This window comes from Vombatus ursinus, unplaced genomic scaffold (assembly GCF_900497805.2).
Source record: "Vombatus ursinus unplaced genomic scaffold, bare-nosed wombat genome assembly UNPS02014807.1, whole genome shotgun sequence".
NCBI classification, from domain to species: domain Eukaryota; kingdom Metazoa; phylum Chordata; class Mammalia; order Diprotodontia; family Vombatidae; genus Vombatus; species Vombatus ursinus.
Window position 1 is genome coordinate 42,791,672 of NW_020954585.1, and position 7,407 is coordinate 42,799,078.

The 7,407-nt window shown below is 40.1% G+C and overlaps 1 pseudogene; it reads left to right on the forward strand.

Annotated features, from left to right (window-relative positions):
- The first annotated feature begins 2,809 nt into the window (after positions 1-2,809).
- On the forward strand, positions 2,810-7,199 carry LOC114052157 (annotated as a pseudogene).
- Positions 7,200-7,407: the final 208 nt, after the last annotated feature.

Genomic DNA, 7,407 nt, shown 5'->3' on the forward strand with positions numbered 1-7,407 from the left:
CTCCTAGGAATATTGTAGCCAAATTCCAGAGTTCCCAGGTCAAGGAGAAAATATTACAAGCAGCCAGAAAGAAACAATTCAAGTACTGTGGAAACACAATCAGGATAACACAAGATTTAGCTGCTTCTACATTAAGGGACCACAGGACATGGATAATATTCCGGAGGGCAAAGGAGATAGGATTACAACCTAGAATCACCTACCCAGCAAAACTGAGTATAATTCTTCAGGGGAAAAAATGGTCATTCAGTGAAATAGAGGACTTTAAAGCATTCTTGAAGAAAAGACCAGAGTGGAATAGAAAATTTTATTTTCAAATACAAGACTCAAGTGGAACATGAAGAGGTAAACAGGAAAGAGAAATCATAAGAGACTTGTTAAAGTTGAACTGTTTACATTCCTGCATGGAAAGATGATATTTGTAATTCATGAGACCTTTGTCAGTATTAGGGTAGTTGGAGGGAAAAAATTATATGTATGTATGTATATATAGATATAGATATAGATATATATAGATAGATATAGATATAGATATAGATAGATAGATAGAGGGCACAGGGTGAGTTGAAGATGAAGGAGTCATATCTGGAAAATAAAATTAAGGGGTGAGAAAGAATTATACTAGGAGAAAGAGGAAGGGAGAGGTAGAATGGGGTAAATTATCTCACAAAAAAAACAGAAAAGAAAAGGCTCTTACAGTGGAGGGGAAACAGGGGAAGGTGAGAGGCAATGAGTGAATCTTATTCTCATAGGATTTGAAGGAGGGAATAACATACATACTCAATTGGGTACGGAAATCCGTCTTACCCTACAGGAAAATGGGGGAAGGGGAGGGGACAAGGGAGTAAGGGGTTGATAGAGAGGAGGGCAGATTGGGAAAGGGGGTAATCAGAAGCAAATACTTCTGAGGAGGGACAGGGTCAAAAGAAAGAATATAATAAATGGGGGGGGCGGGATAGGAATTAAAGGAAATAGAGTTAGTTTTTCACAGCATGTCTACTATGGAAGTGTTTTGCATAACTGCACATGTATAGCCTATATTGAGTTGTTTGCCTTTTCAATGAAGGGGAGGAAGGGAGAAAATTTGGAACCCAAAGTTTTAAAAACACATGTTTAAAAAAATGTTTTCACATGCAACTGGGAAATAAGAAATACAGGAAATGGGGTACAGAAATCTATCTTGCCCTACAGGAAAATAGAAGGGGAAGGTGATAAGAGAAGTGGAGGAGAGATAGAAGGGAAAGCAGATGAGGGGAAGGAGTATTCAGAATGCATGCCATCTTGGGGTGGGGGGAGGGGTGAGATGGGGTGAAAATTTGGAATTCAAAATCTTGTGGAAGTAAATGTTGAAAACTAAAAATAAATTTATTAATTAAAAAAAAGAAAAGAAATAGTCAATAAATAAAACTACAATGGAAAATAGATAATGTTAAAAAAAAAAAGAAAGAAATCTAATGAAAAACTACAGCAAGTGATTTCTTTCACCGTGCAACTAGACAAAAAGCTACCAGAAGCCCATGGGCTATAGTGAAATGGGCTACTAGCAAAGTCAGAGTTAGCACAGGCAACCAAGCTGGCAGCATCCCAATCTGACCAGTGGCAGGCCAAATATAGCCTTCAACATTCTGTGTCTACCAGCAATAGCACTTCTAGGGCTGTATCCCAAAGAGATCATAAAAATGAGAAAAGGACCCACACATACAAAATATTTATAGCAGCTCTTTCTGTGGTGGCAAAGAATTGGAAATTGAGGGGATGCCCATCAATTAGGGAATGGCTGAACAAGTTGTGGTATATGAACGTAATGGAATAGTATTGTGTTATAAGAAATAAGAAATGATGAACAGGTAGACCAGAAAAACCTGGAAAAACTTGTATGGTCTGATGCTGAATGAAGTGAGCAGAACCAAGAGAACAGAACGTTGTATACAGTAACCGCCACGTTGTGCGATGACTAATATTGATAGACTTAACCCTTCCCAGCAATACAAGGATCTAAGATATCTTCAAAGGTGTCATGATGGAAAATGCTATCCATATCCAAAGAAAGAACTGTGGAGTTTGAATGCAGATCGAAGCATGCTATTTTTTTTCTCTTCTGTTGTGTTATGTTTCCTCTTTCTAGTGGTTCCTCCTATTGGTTCTAATTCTTCCTTGTAACATTACTAATGTGAAAATATATTTAATAGGAATGTACATGCATAGCCTATATCAGATTGTGTGCCATCTTGGGGAGGGAGAGGAAGAAAAATTTAAAATTCAAAAGCTGGAAGTGATTGTTGATAAATCAAAATAAATTAATAAAAAAAGGATTAAAAAAAAGAGAGAGACTCTGTGTCTAGAAGCAGCAAGAGCAGAGGATCCCCTGAGAAAGCCTCATGGAATTTTGAAAGGCCTTGGCTGGGAATCTTGGAAGCTTCAAGAACAGCAGCTGACAATGATCAGGGTGCTACAGCAGCAAAACACTTAGTCTGGGACAGCCTAGGTCCAGGGAATCTAAGGTCCCTAATAATATTCTGTCAGAACCTCAAAGATCAGGGTAGGAGGGGGGTAGCCTTTGGGGGTGGAAGTCAGGGCAAGATCCCATTTTTTAAAGTGCACAGCAGAAATCAGAAGGAAGCACGGACGACAAAGCATCTTTGAAAGTAACTTGTGGAAATGATATGATGCTATATTATATCATAACTTACATTAAAGCCAGTATGAAATAGAGATTTATGGTTTCTTATACTATTTTTTGTAATGCGGTACATATAGGGTTTTGGGAGTGTTTAAGTTTGAAATTCTTCAAAATTATTTTGGAAAGACAATGCATAAGGGGAGGAAACATCATGAGTACCCCCGTAAAGAGAAAGAAAGAACTTCCAGCAATCAGGAGCTATGAATTAACTCTTTGCAACATGTGCTGTCTCTCAACTTGAGCTCACTTTCCTCTGGACTCAGTATGTAGCTGTGGGAGTGGGTGTGACAGACTTTTGGAGGTATGTTTTTTATCAGTTTTTCTTACTATACATCTTAAATTTAGCTGACCAATTGATATCAACAATAATCAAAGGAACAATCACCCCCGTGGGGATACATGAATTATCACATTAGAAAACTACCCCTACTGTCCTTAGGGTTAATTCTAGAATCCTGAAAGGCTGTACATAATAGCTACCCTCTGGGGACCCAGCATGCCAGACGGGACAATTAGAGGTTGAGAGAATAGTGCCATATGCTACACAATTATCTTCTGATAATCTGTTTCATGAAAGGAGGCTCTAACTAATACCTGAAGAGCAGTTGTTGAAACCTAGACCTGAGGCTCAGGTCCCCAGTGCCGCCATTGTTGCAGTCACTCCCCACTACTTTCTTTTTTTTCTTTTTTTCTTTTTTTTGCTTTTTGGTGAGGCAATCAGGGTTAAGTGACTTGCCCAGGATCATACAGCTAGTAAGTATTATGTGTGTGAGGCCGAATTTGAACTCAGGTCCTCCTGACTTCAGAGCCAGTGCTCTACCCACTGTGCCACCCCACTACTTTCTTACAGAATGCTAGGAAAATCAAAAAATTTCTTTCAACAACTCTGCTTTGTCCTGTTGCCGAGATGTTGGATGCCCAGTTTCCCTGATCAAATTTCCATAGCCATGAAAAACCAAATGGATGAAGAATGACTTTTGTTCAGCTTATAACATGTAACTATATAGGTAGTTCATTAAGTTAGTCCATAATTTTATAAAGAGGCATGTTGTTTAGTCGTTTTTCAGTCATGTCCAACCCTTCATTACCCTACTTGGGGTTTTCTTGGCAATGATACTGTAGTGGTTTACCATTTCCTTCTCCTGCTCATTTTACAGATGAGGAAACTGAGGCAAATAGGGGTTAAATGACTTGCCCAGGGTCACACAGCTGGTAAGTGTCTGAGGCCAGATTTGAACTCAGGAAGAGGAGTCAGGAGTCAGGTCCAGCGTTCTATCCACTGCACCCATAGATAGGGATACATTTGGAAAATTGTACCATACTTTCAAAGATTCCAAAGTATTCCATGATGCAAAAGCTCATTTTAAAAAATACCAGTATTCTCAGAATTTTGCTATGTGACTATGAATCACAGAATACTATGATCAAAATTACTAGTGACCCAAAGACCAATCAAACGATGTATGAAACTTGTAAATAGGAAATGGCATATCATCATTAATGATTTGTGCTCAAAACACTTAACAAATGGGAAATAACTAAAGAAATTATGGCATAAAGGTATTACAAATCCCTCAAAGAATTATAAATGTGAAGAACTCAAAGAAATATAAGAAGACTTGTATGACATGAGAAAGCAGAGCAGAAATGATACACACAATGACAACAACTGATGTAAATAAAGTTACCATTGACATTACTAAACTGTGCCTGCCGTTTTCACCAGTGATGCCATTAGTAGGCCTATACTCAAAGATATCAAAGAAAGAGGAAAAGAATCCATACATAGAAAGAATATTTGTAGGAGCTCTTCTTGTAGTAACACAGAACTGGAAGCTAAAGGAGTGTCTGCTAGTCGGGACACGGCTGAACAAATTAAGGTATAGGAATATTATTGTGCTCCAATAAATGAAGAAAGATAGTTTGAGAAAAACCTGGGAAGGCTTGTATGAATTAATACAGAATTCATGCAGTGAGAAGAACCACAACAATTTGTACTGTAACATCAATATTGTAAAAACAAACAATTTTGAAAAACTAAACAACTTTGATCAATGCAATGCTCAACCATGATTCCAGAGGACTGATGGTGAAGAATGCTGCCCACCTCCTGACTGAGAGATTCTGCACTCAAGATGCAGAATTTGACACACATTATTGGACAAGGTCAATTTGGGGTTAACAGTTGAAGTATCAACAAACCAGTCAGGATCACAGAAGAACAACCTCTATGATAAATGAGAAAAGTAAAATATTCCAAAAGCTTACAGCCAAGCATAACTTACGCTTCCTAAAAGGAAGAAAAAATGATCTTTAATGGCCTGGGGTAGCTAGGTGGCAAAATAGATAGAGCCCCAGGTCTGGGTTTGGAAGACTTCTCTTCCTGAATTCAAATCCACCCTCAGACACTTACTAGCTGTGTGACCCTGGGCCAGTCACTTAACCCTGTTTGCCTCAGTTTTCTCATCTGTAAAATGAGAAGGAAATGGCTATGGGGTGGGGAACTTTTGGTCTCGAGGTGCGGCTTTTTAACTGAGTCCAAGTTTTACAGAATAAATCCTTTTATTAAGGGGATTCCTTCTGTGAAGTTTGGATTCTGTCAAAGGGCCACACTTGAGGACCTAGAGGGCCACAGGTTCCCCACCCTTGGAACCATTCCAGTATCCTTGCCAAATGGGGTCAGGAAAAATCAGACAGGACTGAACAAAGAACTTCTTTTAAGCATTTCTGATGAAAAGATCAGAGCTGAGTAGAAACTTTTAAATACAAACACCAGTCCAAAGAAATCTAAAAAGGTAAATTTATTCAAACTATGGGAAGAAGCTGTATGATGTTGTGCTAACATTCTAATTCGGGGGAGGAGATACTAGTGTCCTGGGAGAATCTTATCATCTTTGAAAGGCACTAAAGAGTTAAAAACAAAGGAAAATTCATTCTCTAGGGAGAAGAAGACCTAGAGAGGGAGAGAAAGATAAAAGGAAGAATGCACTAATGTAGAAAGGGAAGAAAGGGGTGGAACTTGCTATTTCTCCTAATTGGGATGCATGAGAAGAAAAAAATACAATGTTGAGCAAGGAGTGATAGGTGGTTGAGGCATCAGATAAACCTCTTCACTCTTATCTTAACGGGGCAAAGGAGTATTGAAGATTTTGAAACACCCTATTAACAATAATTAGCTCACCCCTAGCCGCCCAGAGGCGGAAGGCGTGGCTTCCTAGCAACGGTCTCCATAGGAACCACAGGCTCAGGTCTCTCACCATCCGACTGCGCTCTAGCCTCCAACCCATGTTGTCATAGCAACGGGAGTCCCTAGACTCATCTCGGGGCGCTGGACGTTTCGAGTGCTGATTCTAGAGACAACGGGTCGGGCAGAGTGAGAAGAGAAAAGAGGGGTTGAGACGGGGCCACGATTCCCAAGAGGAACGAGCTGGTGAAGAAGGCGAGGAAGCTGACCAAAGTGCTGAATTAATGGCCCGATGCAATTACTGTACTTTAAGCCAAGAAATACTGAGGCCAGTAGTAGCTTTGTGAACTTGGGAGATTCTGTAACAAATATTCAGTCATTGAGTTTTTATTGGACAAATCCAAGGACAAAGCGCATGGGCAGGCAGCATCTCACATTAAGAGCATCAAGAGTGACAGAGCTAAAGTTCTCAGATAATCCAGCCTGGAGTGGTGATAAAGGAAATACAAAAGGTAATGAATATGATGACCTCCAGCGTGCCCGATTTATGTGCCCTGTTGTACACCTGGAGATGAATGGTCGGTACAGGATTCAGGTTTTGTTTCTTGGGCCGCTATGGTTGTGTATTTTCTGAAGGAGCCATGAAAAAAAATTGAAGCTGAAGTTTGTCATAGGTGCGGTGTCCTTTTCCAAGATGATGTCATTGTGCTTAATGGTAATAAAGAAGATGTGAGGGGCAGTTAGGTGGCACAGTAGATAAAGCTCTGGCCTTGGAGTCAGAAGGACCTGAGTTCAAATCCCACCTCAGATACTTGAAGCTTAGTAGCTGTGTGACCCTGGGCAAGTCACGTTGGTGATTTGGTGATTGCCTCACCAAAACAATAAATAAATAAAGAGGATGTGGATGTATTAAGGCAGCTAGGTGGCACCATGGATAGAATAATGGGCCTGGAGTGTGAAAGACCTGCATTCATATTCTATCTCAGACACTAGCTGTGTGACCCTGGGCAAGTCATTTAACCCTGTTTGCTTCAGTTTCTTCATCTGTAAAAAGAGCTGGAGAAGGAAATGGCAAAGAACTCCATTATGTTTGGCAAGAAAACTCCAAATAGAGTTAGGAAGAGTCAGATGGGGCTGAATAACAACAACAGGATGTTTTAAGGAAGAGAATGGAAGACAGATGACTCAAAATGAAACTGGAAAAGAAATCCAAAGCAGTAGAATCACCTTCCAAGCCAGATGTCACTGAAGAATTCCCAGGGCCTTCAAAGGTTAAGGGTGGAAAATGGGAAGGAACAAGCCTTAATTCTAGAAGGAAGAAACAACCCTACTTAGAAAAGTACAGGAACAGGGGCAGCTAGGTGGCACAGTGGATAGAGCACTGGCCCTGAAGTCAGGAGGACCTGAGTTCAAATGTGGCCTCAGACCAAACACTTGACACTTACTAGCTGTGTGACCCCGGGCAAGTCACTTAACCCCAATTGCCATAAAAAAAAAAGTACAGGAACAAACGGAAGTTCTTCAGGAAAAATCAGTAAAGCTT